The sequence below is a fragment of the Aquila chrysaetos genome, chromosome 5, assembly GCF_900496995.4.
Source record: "Aquila chrysaetos chrysaetos chromosome 5, bAquChr1.4, whole genome shotgun sequence".
In the NCBI taxonomy this organism is placed as follows: Eukaryota; Metazoa; Chordata; class Aves; order Accipitriformes; family Accipitridae; genus Aquila; species Aquila chrysaetos.
The window spans coordinates 19,853,359-19,866,869 of record NC_044008.1 but is presented as its reverse complement, the minus strand read 5'-3'; the positions used below and the strand labels follow the sequence as shown (position 1 = coordinate 19,866,869).

General features: G+C 34.3%; 1 long non-coding RNA gene across 1 annotated transcript in view; it reads right to left on the bottom strand.

Moving 5' to 3' along the window:
* Positions 1–865: 865 nt before the first annotated feature.
* LOC115342038 overlaps positions 866–13,511 on the bottom strand; it is an 81,554-nt gene continuing 68,908 nt past the window's right edge. Inside the window, exons 2-3 of the long non-coding RNA XR_003923611.1 lie at positions 3,311–3,419; positions 866–1,016 (exon numbers count right to left, since the gene is read on the bottom strand). This is a non-coding gene — a long non-coding RNA (uncharacterized LOC115342038). The remainder of the gene's footprint in view (positions 1,017–3,310; positions 3,420–13,511) is intronic.

Genomic DNA, 13,511 nt, shown 5'->3' with positions numbered 1-13,511 from the left:
CATTTTTTTACCCTTTCTTAAATATATTTTCACAGATGCACCACCAGCTCAGCTGATGGGCTCAGCTGTGCCCTTCAGTGGGTCTGTTTGAACTGGCTGGAACTGTCTGTGTCCAGAATAGGGCAGCCCTGGTGTCTTTTCACAGAGGCCACCCCTGCAGCTTCCTTGCTACCAAAACCTTGCCACATAAACCCAATACATCTAGACATGTCTAGAGAGAGATTTATGCCATTCCAGCATAAGTCTCAGTGACATTTTTAAGAAGTGTCTCAGGACTGAGTTGAACAAAGAGGAGTAGTTAACCAGAGCAGTTTACCTCAGCGTGATCTGGTGTTAAATGACAGCACCTTGTTTCTGAATTAATCTCAGGAGTGTTTGAGCCTCATGAAACTGATAGCTCCATGGATAATTCGAACACCACAATAAAAAGTAATCTTGAAGTGACTGGGTTTTGGCTAAACATGATTAGGGAACACTTGCATTTTTTCATAGTTTTCCAGCAAATCAAGTTTTTCACTTAGTTCTGCTTTACCTTACTTATTGTTCCTAAATCCAAAATACAAAGTAAAACTCAAGAAGATTTGATTCCCACATGTATAGGATTATAATTAAAAAATGCTTTCAGAAGCCTCTATAAAGCAAACTCACCAACTTCATAGTTTCATCGAGTTATGGTTTAAAGAAAGTTTTAGAATGTGTTTCGTCTTCAGAAAATCTACAAAGTGACTGATGGTGTTTCAGCACTTTGGTAAGCAGCATATCAGTCACAATGAAAGACTACTATCACAAATAGTACATTGTCAAATTAGGGAATTACAGCCCTAGTGGAGTTATACAGAAACTTTCACACATACCTGATCAAAAAAGACCTTTCTCTACTTTTTTCCCCAGTTACTTTTAAATTGCAAGTTTTTTAGCAATTGATGGGTGAGTCTTTATAAATGTTCTCCTGGCCTTTGTTCAGAAGTTCAAACCAGTCTGGGAGTTAGGAGAGACATTTGATGAAACCTTAAGACCTTGAAAATAAAAGGAGTATTTTCTCAAAGTTTTATAAAAGGTGCTAGGCTCTGTCAAGTATTACAATTATTATAAGGTTTTAAAGATAGGCATAGAGGTTATATTATATTTTGCTTAAAAAAAAATATGCAGCTAGAAAAACAGAAGATTCAAGCCATCACCTTACATAATAGCAAGTTCAAGATTTTTAGGGGAATGCTGCCTTTTGGAGGAGCTTCTGCTGAAACTTATCAAATGCTGAGAGAATGAGAAGAATTTATTCAACCATAAGGAAACTGGTCATTAAAAAGGACCTGGAGATTAGGTTCAAAATGTTATTTACTGCCAAATGCACTGTTAAACTCACTGAATGATATTTATGAGCACCACTGTATTCCTGGTTTTACAGTATTTTTGTATGTTGTAAAATTTGAGAATAAAAACTTCAGTTTACATATGAAAAGTATTCCCTGAGTAAATGTCATACAGAGATCAAAGTGTATTCTAAAAATACAGTAGGACCTATGTTTCTTATCATTCTCCTGGTAATACTGGCATATTATGTTCTTATCATCACAGTTATATTGGTCTTGGAATTTTTGACTAATTCTACTGTTACGATTTTGTTATCCTTTTCTGTTAACATAACTGCATTTTCATTTGGGGAAAAAAAAAAATCAGAACACATTTTGTGATAAGCCACTGGGGCCACAAGGCATCTTGTAACTTGTAAATCAGAATGTGGTGGTGATGGTATTATATGAAATCAATTATAATATGTTTAAAAAAAAAAACACCAAAAAACAAAAACCCTGCTGAAATGTCCCTTTATGACATCTGTCCATGTTCATAAAATGTTCTACAGTTTAATGCTCTTCGTGTAGCTGTTTCAGTGCTTATTCACTGCTACTTTTCAAGGGCCATGTCAGAGAGACCTTGACAGGTAATTTTGCATAGAAATACCCAGAGACTTCACGTGACGTCAAATGATGTATAGGAGGAAATGTTTCAAAATGACTAACCTCCTTTTACTACTTTTTTTTTTTTCAATAAGACAATCTATTCTTTAATCCTGACAGACTTTTGTAATTCACCCTTTCCTTAACTTAAGACAAAAAGGCGACACTGACAGCCCTGATGATTCAGCATCATATCTTCTAACAACGTCTTTTATGCATCTCGTTTCACAGACTGAATGTTGCTTCATCATTTCTCTGCTTTTTCTACTAGTATATAGCAGTTTTACAGCAAAGACATGAATACTAATAGCTGAAACGTCAGTCTTGTTAACCTTGATAAAATTCTCATTGACTTCAGTGTGGTAAAATTCCTCTCATAGCTGGCTTGCTTAGAAACATTTTGAGACACAGATTGACCTTTTTCCTCCTTCTTTTCCTACAAAAACTTGAGCATTATTTCTTTAATCTTTTAGTTCATATCTTCAAAATTTTCCAGTAAATTTTGTAATCAAATAGTCCATTGACAGAGACAGAGACTTGGATGAAATAGGAACCGATTGATTGATTATTCTTTATAAACATATAACGATTAAGAGTATTTTTGTTCACACCCAGTGAAAGACAAAGCATTCTAATACTCCTTTCTTTGTAACTGAACCTTTAAAGAGTAGATTTTAATAAACATAAACATACATAAACATAAACCTAAAGCAGGTTCCAAAAGTAAAATCCCTCTTTCACTATCAAAATAATTAAACTGAAAAGTATGGTTATTTCTCCTGCTCTAATGAAAAATAGCAAATGCAGTCATAGTGGGTTAAATTTATGATGTGTAAACTGAGCTCTTATTTTCAGCAAACAAAAAATATTGGTGATACATATGTTATCTTACACTCAGCGTTACTTCAGATGGAAAGAAACTGGTGTAGAAGAAGATCACGAAGGGAAAAAAATGCAATAAAACATACGATTGTCTTCCATGAAAATAAATGAGATCACTACTTCAAACCATACTGATGGGTTATAAGCTGATGATTTAGACAAAAACTAAGAACAAAAAACTATTCATAGAGAATTCATAGATACTGTCAATATGTTTTTTGATGTTGACACCACATAAAAATGTTTTGCTACAGAACCTGACAATCACACAAGAGGAATAAGTCTAATGTATTGTATTCAGGAGTCTAAAACCACCTTTCACTATGACCTTGAAACTCTACAACAGAAGATGACCAAAAAAAGCTGTGTGTTACTTGGAAATATTTGTTTCAACAGTCAAAAGCAGTTGTAGTACAAAACATGATCTAGATGAACATGTAACATTTCATCAGCTCTTATTGTCCTCTACTCACTCAGCTTCCTCTTGTTTCAGATTGGATTTCTGTGCCTTCTGGAGTGGTACAATTTCTGTATATATTTGTTCAGGAAACATCAGTTCTTCAGGAGGGCCTTCTTAATTTCCTGAAAGAGAACATAATTAATAAGAACATCTTTACTACATACAATGAAATACAGATAGTTGACACAAAATAATGCATCATGTTTGAGAAGTATTAAATCCTTATTCCACTAATGTAGAAAGAATAAGATTATATAACAGAAATCAACTTTTGTTAACAGATTGTAAAGTTACAATTCTGAAAGTCTCCGTACTGAACTTTAATCCTTAACTATTTGGAGGCATCTAGAGTTATCTCTGGTTTTTCTTTATAATAATTTTTTTTATTACATACATTGTTTCTGTGTTTCAGAATGGCTTGATGTTGCACTACTTTGATTTTTGAGATAATGATTACATTTTTTACCTATGAAACACATTAACAATTTACCTTTCTATCTTGCTTTACACACACTTAATAACTTGCTTGTATGTGGCCAGGGAAAGAGCAATGCTTTTGTTTAAGCTCTTCCTGCTATCTACAGTGAGCCACAGATGTGCTAAACAAGGCCATATTGCTTTATCAGTCTCCTTTTGTTGCTTGTAAATACGTAGCTGAAAATAAAGTATGCTTCTTCATACTCTGATATGTTGACTGGGAACTAGCCCTCCACATGCTCTGATAACATGAAACAGCTTGAATATTTCTTAGTCAACAGAATTTCTCAAAACACTTCAAAAATAAATCATCAAACAGTATTTTGGGCTCCATTAAGGGGAAAAAAAAAAGAAAAAATTTTCTTTCAATATGTGAAGTGATACTCACAGGTTATTTCCAAAATTGACTCTATTTTCCTTTTTAAGCAATCCAGTTCATTTTAAAAGCCAGCTACACAGTGATGGAAATAGAGGAAAATTGCAGCCATTAAGCGCAGACAGGAAATGTGTGCGCCAGCTTTAGCTCAACATGAAAATTAAATCCAAACTGCTACAAACTAGGTCTGGGTTTTAATGTTAATTGTTCACATGCCCTCAATACAAATTATTCACACTAATGTACTGCATTAGCCAAGCCTGTCACTTCTACAATTATTTGTTGTTGTTGTTGTTGTTTTGTAAATGCCATCTCATTTTGTGTCCATTGTGGGAATTTAGGTAAGCTGCTTTAGTTGTAAGAAAGTTCTGAGCATAACATTTAAGGCTGCTGCAGCAGTTTCATGGATCATTAACAATTTGCTAATATTGTTTTAGCTTGCAAATTAGTGCAGCTTAGTGACTAAGGAAAGGTTCCATAGCTGTCATCAATCAGACTAAAATTCTTCATGCATGAGATGAAAAACGATTTTTAGCCTTTGAGACTCAGACAGCAATTACTGTAACAAAAAAAAAAAAAAAAAAAAAAAAAAAGTGGGGGGTGAGGGGAGGATTGTGAAGGGGAGAAAGAAAGCTGTATATAATGCTGTTAGCAATTCTATTAAATTTATTTCTTGTTGCACTAGAAAAGAACCAACACATGCTGTGTAACCATGCCTTAGCTTCCTGCTGTATTAATGAAATGACAAACTTTAGAGGGAAAAAAGAGAACCTTTCCTAGGAAATGACAAGAGATTAGTGAATAAAGAAAGAGAAAAGAAAAAAAAAAAGAAAACCAAAACAAACCCAAATCCCAAATGTGGGAGTTTAGAAATATATTTCCTTCAGCCATCCACCCACTCCTTTCGTATTTGCTCTTGAACATTTGAGTGACTGAGTTTTACTCACACGGATGCTCACAGAAGCCAAATCCTTAGCTTCCATGCTCTAGTACTCACACAGACAGCAAATTTTAAACACCATGTACACACATCTTCATGGAAGAGGAAAATGTCAGTCTTCTCAGATTCTCTTGGCAGAGACCTACAGCAGTAGAGTTAAGAAGCCAACAAACAGTTCCTGGGGATCACTCAATAACTAAGTTGTTATCACTGAATTTCTTCAGAGCAAATAGCAGTTTGAGTCCATGCAGTGTGAATGTACAGCTCACAATGGGGTTTCTTTGCCTGCCTCTCCAGCAGAGCAGAGGGCAAGGACAGATGCATTATAAAGAGTGGCAAGGCAGAAACTCTAGTGAGTTTTGCTACTCCCTTGTAGCATAAGCTAGTACATGATCAGTGTCTCCAGCTTCACTTACACCAGCAAAAAAAGTAGATTTCTCATCAGGTTGTTTTTCATTTTGTTTTTAACCAAGCCCTCTCACTCCAAAATATTTTTCTCTCATCCATCATCTTTAAATTCATTCATACTCTTTTTTCCCATTGCCTTCTCTGCACACCTCCTTGCAGCCTTTCCCAGTTTCGCACTTTCACAAAACTTCCCATCAAATCTTCCCCTTTCCCGTTGCTCTACTCTGTCCCTTCTGGTATCTGTCTTGATCTCATCTACCTTATTGTAGCTCTACAGTCCTATCTTTCAAATATTTCTCTTCTTTATGGAAGCTCATAAAGTCTATCCATCTACATACAAACTGCATTAAAAAAAAAGAGAAAGTACAATACAAAGTGACAACAATATCATTGTGATAATACCTTTTGTCTTCTTCAAACTAAATACTTCTCTTTGTATCAGGGATTGTACAGGTTGTTTCTCATTTGTCAATCAGAAATGTGGACAGAAAAGGGCATGTGTCTGTACAGCAGCCACTGAAGTTCTCACCTGTGTTTAGCTTAAAACCCTGATGCCTCTGGTAGAGAGGTGGGGCATTAATCTGAGAACAGCCATCATTGTAGTGCCATCATATTTTGTAAAGTTCTGTCAAGGCCACTGGAAAGAAAGGCCTAAATTTTCAAATTCATCAAAATGCTTTTCAGGATAAGAGTCTATGCTCTTTATGTTTAGGGAGAGATGGAACTTAAATGTCAGACATATCCATAAGACTCCATAAACAATCCATAACTCAGTATTAGTAATCAAGATCATGCATAAACACGGGAAACATATTGAGACAGAACACTATTTTATCAGTGTACCACAAGCTAGAATCTTAAGATGATCAATATTTTCTAAAAAAAAGAGACCAGTGTAACCAAAAATAAGGAAGTTTTAAAATAACCTTCTTTAATGTTTCTTTTTGGGCCTATGTTTACAAGACATTGACTCATTCCACTTTTTCCTGCCTTCTAAAATATTTTAATTCTGTCTGTTTTACAAGTGTCTCAGATGGGTTATCCTTCTGAGGAACAGAAATCATATCATGTAATTTATGTGATGAACCAAAACTCAAAACAATTCTTTTTTCTTGGACAACTGCAAAATTGTTACAGTCAATAAACACAGTAAGAAGCCAGAGACAAAGAAATGGACAAACAGGTTTTGTGAACAAGAAATAAAAGTTTTGATAAGTTATTTGATAGAAATTATTTGCTTAGCTTTCTTTTAAGATATTAGTTAATTTAATAAGGAAGTAATTAGATTTATCAGAAAATTTTGATTAACCATTATTATAACAAGACTTTTAGTCAGTGTCATTTTTTTAAAAGATGCTTTTTAAAGTGGTAAAAAAAATTACCAGGTCTGTTTTCAAATTCAGCTTAACTTAATGTGAAAGGAATGATCTTATAATTAAGTAGTGCCATCAAAGTGCATAGTTATCTGTATTACATCTATGTCAAATAATGCTGGTTAGTACACGGAGTTACAATCTTATGCTTAAGTTTTATGCTAAAGACTACTCCCAGCTGACTTGATGGTACACAAAATAATCATGGCTATCATGTCACAACTGGCAGATGTGAAACTGGATAGGTCTCCATCTTTGTACCAAAAGTTTGCAATACCAAGAATTTTAGTGAGCTTGTTAATTAAAATAAGGGTCATAATTTCAAGTATTTTTTTAAGTTTCTCTAAAACTGTTGAATTTTGAATTTGGGAACAATAAAAAAAAATACTGGCACTTACTGAGCCGGTGAGAAGCAATATATAAAATAATGTTTCAATAAAGATTTAAACTGCTTTTTAAATATAGTTATATGCAAAAGAGCCTGTGAAATCAGGTGATTGCATCTTAACATTTCACCTTGATTGCAATAAAAAATTTCAATATAAACAAGAATCTTAATATGCCAAGAAGTTTAGTTAATCACATTCTACATTTCAGAAAGTCTTAAACTGTACATAGATAACATATATTTTCTTGGTATGTTAAGTGTTAATCATACTTCTGGTAGTGTAAGCCCTATATATATTTCTAATTATGACATTTATAATCAAATTATCCAACAGAACAGTTATTACAGTTAGATTTATTTTAGACCCCTACTGTATCTGAACAACATAATGCAATCCATCAATCAAAAAAGTAATAATTTATTGCTGTTTCTTCCCATTTATAAGGACATTTTTTATCAGCTTGACAAAATGAGTTATGAGTCCTTTTTTTCAGACTTCACTTTCCTTTAAAAGTTAATTTAGTAACATCAGATACCTAAAATTAAAAATAAAAAATAATAATAATTTAAAAAAAAAGGACAGAGAGAAAGAAAGCACCTCTTTTTAAAAATTTCCAAAACAGTGCCTTTTACTTGTTGTATTTACTAATATAATAAGTCTGGTGTTCTGTTTTACCTAACAAGAACATGGTGTACGTTCTAGTAAAATAATTTATTTTGTAGTTAACTTATCTATTATGGGGTGCAAATCTTTGCTCTCAATAAATAAATAACCAATATTTATGCATTTAGTGCAAGAAAAAAAATAATATTAAGTTCTTTACACATATTACAGATTTCCCAGTTAACATTTCAGAAAATTATTAGTGAAACATTTCATTCAACAAGTGGTGGTGAAAACATCTAAAATGGTAATCAGTAGAGGTCTTTTAATTTTATCTCTGGGTTGTACAATTTGTCTTTCCCTATTGCCAGACACAGAGTATTTATTTATTCCTTTTTACGTGTTTATTTAGTTAAAAAGATTCCATTCCCATCTAAATTATTACACAACTCTAAACTTCCAGCGTAGCAGCCATGGTGAGCACTGATGAATTAAAAAATAAAAAACCCCCTCCACTTATGGTAAGTTAACTTTTCTCCATGCCACACAGAATGGAAACAGAATAGAAAACAATGTTTCTAATACATTATCTCCTTATGGGTAAGCAATTAAGGATGACTCTCATGGAGCAGGCTAAATAAACTGTCTAATATTTATATGGTACAGACGCTTCATAAATAATCTTTAAGTATTATTCTGGTGCATTTAGGTCTTCTAAAGAAGTATAATGATAAAATTAATTAAAGAAGATAACATTATTGGCTTTCTTGAAAATACTATTGCAAAGACAGAGTTTTCTATGAGGAATTTGTGCTGTTTATAAACCAACTCTTATTTGAATTTTTCACTATTAATGGAAAAATCTGCCTGTTCTCAGGGCTGCATGAATTAGGCATAAACATTAGTAGCCTGACTGTACCAGTCAAAATGGTGACCTAATCAGTATCTTAAGGCAAGGAAATCCTTGCCATCACACCCATCCAAAACTCTTCTGGCTTTTTAACTGTGCTAGAACTGAATTCTTTCTACTTTCAGCTGGCAAATACCAAAAAGCAAACACCAAGTATTGTATTATACTAATAAAAAATATTTCATTAAATTACTCAAATCGTCCAAAACTCACTATGCTCCCTGAAGCTCTGTAGCAACAATATTCACTAGATCATAATTTACTTTAAAATAATTCACGAAACACAATACACTCACCAAAAGAATACTACCAACTGTAAGGAGTGTAGACAATGTCTTTGCTGGATGTACTACTCTTTTTCCAAAAAGCTGGAATAATTTGTAGTTAATTCCTCATTATTCTTTTCTATATGGAAACTATATTGCCTATTGACTAGGAATTTTACTATTTTTAGCATTGGATAAACTCAGTCTGTATATTGACAAAGGACATATAAATCTCATTAAAGACTGTAAACAAGTAAAAATGGTGACCAAAGCAAAATAAACTGTCAAATGCAACTGTCATATGTTTAAAGTTTCTTTTTCCACAAAACCTTCACGCATATTTTGACAGCAAACATAGTCAGTAAAATACTATTCTAAAAATTCAATATAAAAGTATCATCATTAGTTAATAAATAATCCTACACTTAATGTCACATGTCTTATAGTACCCAACAACACATTGTAAATGTACATTGCTCAAACTATGTTTACAACACTATTGTGGGCAGAATTACAACAGAGCATTAACACCTTCCAGCACTCAAAATTTGTTAATGTTCTTAACAGCACGCCATAACAACAACAACAAAAAAATTCTGTAAAACAACCACCAATTAAAAATATTATTTTATTTAATCATTGTTAATTGTTTATTATAAATGTTTTTGTAAAAGTAACTGACAGAGAATCTAGTCTCCATCTCTAATCAATATCTTAACTGGACTAAAACTCTCTTCAGAACGTGTTTTCAAAAATTGATAAACTACATGTCTAAAAGCAGACTAAGAGATGAAGAACAAGTTCATTCATTGCTTCCTGGGCAGGAAGAAGGAGGATGCAAATTAGTATCATTAAAAATCTCTTTCTACAGTCATTCTGAAACTGGAAGGAAATCACACTTTCCAGATACTTGCTCTGTGTCTCCACCTATAAAGAAATTTTGAGGGATACAGAGGCGTTCTGTGGAATGATAAAAAGCCTCAAAGAACTAAAAGTTAGTCGTTTAACATAGTAAAAAATTCAGGAGTACTTTTTTCCTCATAAGAGGACTAAACATGGATGATGGTTTAGAAAAACAGTCTTATGAAGACCATTAGTGACCTAGAAAAGAGATCAGTTACTGACAAATATGGCGTGTATATATATATATATATATGTGTGTGTGTGTCATACACAAGTGTGTGTGTGTATGTGTGTATAGATATATATATATCAGTGTATGTGATATATATTTATATCAGTTGTCAAGTTTGAGACTACTGTGAGACGAGTGTTTAGAAGACTGAAAAATCAGGCAAGTTAAAACTAAAATTCATTAACACTTTGTACTAATGTTTAATTAACAAAAAAAATATATTACATGCATGCACTTACACTACAGAGCTGAAGTTGCATAGCTAGTGCTGATAGGTACAGTCCTTGGAGGTACTTGGTCGCTAAAGTTGTGGTGAGCAAGCTTCAAAACTCTTTGGTGAGAGAAGCTGGAACTGACGTGGGCTTGCCTTCTTTATTTTCTGTCTAGCTTCTTCGTGCTTGATGGTTTTTTTCTTATTTCAGCCCTTCCCAAAATGGGACTTCATCTGCTACCAGCACCACTTCTTTTGTTTTTAGTTTTGCCTACCATTCTTCTGTATTCAGCTGGATGCCCTGTCTACTTGCAGAAACTTTTATCATTTGTGTGTCTTCTGGGGCAAACTGCTACTTTGGAGCTCACATACTTATGTACACATTGTGACGGGAATGCCATCACGTTCTTAACAAGTACTTGTATACTGCTGTTGGTCACACTACATTCATACCATTTTGGTGTGTTCATATTTGTAAGCAAATTAATATTTATATATTTTGTAAGTAAAGCAATATTAACTATATCCAGATTTATACAATTATAATTAATAGGTGTCACAGGCCTCTGCTTTGACAACAAAAGGAGAGACAAATGAACATGTATTTTATACAATGTTATTCTTTCTTTTCCATATAAGTAAACCAAAAGACTTTTCTGTTTCACTGTGGGAGCAATCAAATACAGTATATATCAAAACTTGCACATTTATTTGAGTCAGCTTTTATCTCTAATCTTAATAAACTTACCATTCATGGCCATTGCTTGGATAACTTCATGCAAATTCTCCATGAGACATTCCCAGGATATTGAAACTTTCTCAAAATAATACCACAGAAGAATGAGGATACAGCCCAAAAGTCACAGAAGTCAGAGGAAGCACAGATGAAACAAGCAAACAAACCAGAGCTGAAAATATTACTGGTTGCTTTAATACACTGGCTGAAATGCTGTGATGCCTCCAAATGCCAAGACGCTGGGAAGTTTGTGTGTGATCTGGATTCCATAGAACCACATCAAGTTTAATCAAAGAAGACTATCAGGCAGGTCTAGGTGAATATTCCCACTCTTCAGGTTCAATCTTAAAGGTTAGATTCACTTCATCTACCTGTTCTCTGTAAATAAGTTTAATTTGCTTCATTTCCAGCCTACATTTCTGTAAAAATTCTGAAGTCAAGAAAGCCAAGTTTAACTTTTGGATGAACATTTAGGCCACTGAATATCTATGCTATGCTAAAGGCTCTTTGTAACCCCTAATTATTTCAGCTAATTTGATTGCTACTATACATTATGTTATTTTTGTTTTCTAAACTCTTAACCTGACACACACCTTCAGATTTTGCGAATCTGCGTGTGAGGTGATTTTGCCTACCTAGGGCTAGGTACAAGGTGGTTCTCACATCTAATAAACATATTTTATAATAAAAAATAAAACTATTTTAAACATCATGTTCTTCACTGAAAAAACCCAACCAACCCTCCCCCAAAAAAAAAGATATTTTAAAACCTTCAAAAATAATGAGACAGAAACAAAAGGAGGCATCAAAAATAAGGAATAGGCTAAGAGATCTTTGGTAATTTTGTGTGGGGAAAGGCAAAATTTCAAGTCCCCAACCTGATAGACGACAGTTTGGCAAATATGACAGTCTCATTTAATCTCTCCTTTGGAGCTGTTCTTTACATAAATAAAGGAATACACCCTGGATTAGCCAAGTTTTTCATACCCTACATGAGGAAAATGTTATTTAACTCTGGGATCAGTCTTACATTGGCCAAATAAATATTTAGTTGTACATACACATAAACTGCCAGCAGGATGAAATACTGAGAAAAGAGATTCATGATGAATTAGGGCACAAAGCTGGAATGGAAAACAGAACCTGTGAGGAAGGTACCCTGTGGTCACCAGATAGGTTTGCAGCCAGGACTCTCCTGCATAATTCTTTTCTTATGTTCTTTAGTTTCAACTAAAACTTTGCTATAAGTGTCTTAAATAATTTGCTAAAGAAAATCCTGTCTACACCATTTACTAAGAGCTCTTAATGTCTTTTATTCTGACGGAGAAAAAATGGTTTGTTGTCAATTTTCTGATGACCTGTATATAAGAATGGGAATAAACACAATATGTTACAGAATAAAAACACTGATTTAAACCTAACTCTGGCTCCCAAGCTTCTCCTATATTTGCTGTCTCAGAGGGAAATATCTGTGAAATCAGATATGTATTCCCTTAAGCTAGGCAAGCATGATATATATGAAGCACTATTGATTTTGCTTCCAAATGAACACAATAGAAAAGGTGGAATATATTAAGACATGATGTAACAAAGATCTCCCAGGATTGGAGGTGTACTTGGGAAAATTTGCCAGCTATTTTGACATATAGGAACTTTCAGTATGCAATGTAGGTCATTTCTGTGTCAGTCCCAGGAACAAAAAAAGAAAAGAAAAGGAGAACATAATTTCATACCCAGTTTTAAATTAAATTCAGTGTTCTACAAAGTCATTGATCCAGCAAATGAGCTTTCTGCTGACAGGGAACGACAAGCCTATGCTGCTCTGCATGGAAAGGCGAGCCAGGAACTGGAAATCACACCAGGCAGGCAGGGCAGCAGCTCTACCACCAAGGGACACCATTACAGAGTATGCATGCAAGAAGAGAAGAGGATTGGTGGCAGTGACCAGGGTCAGCCAACAGCCTTGTGATTGCCAGCCACATCCTTAGTGACAATGCCAGACCAGGAAACCAAGTCAGTGATGCCAGGTCAGGGACAGCAAGGTGCAATACCGGGGAGAGGCACAGCTGCAACAAAACTCACACAAGGACCTAGGGCAAGGACTTGAAGTTAAATACAGCTTCCACACAAAGGGGACAGAGATCCCAGAAGAGGCTCCCACAGCTCATTCTCACAGTTTATGTGTTTTCACTGCCGTTTCATCCCAGGTTACACAGCTGAGCCAAATCAGAGCTGATTTTGAACACAGATAGCCAAATCCATAGGCATTGGGGGAAGAGGCTGCAGAGCCTGTTAGTTCCCTCAGCATCTTGATACCTGCATCAGTCAATTTTTTTTCCCAGTCAACAGGAGTTTAAATGCTGTGAGAGTTTAAATCCTCAGCCTTTGGA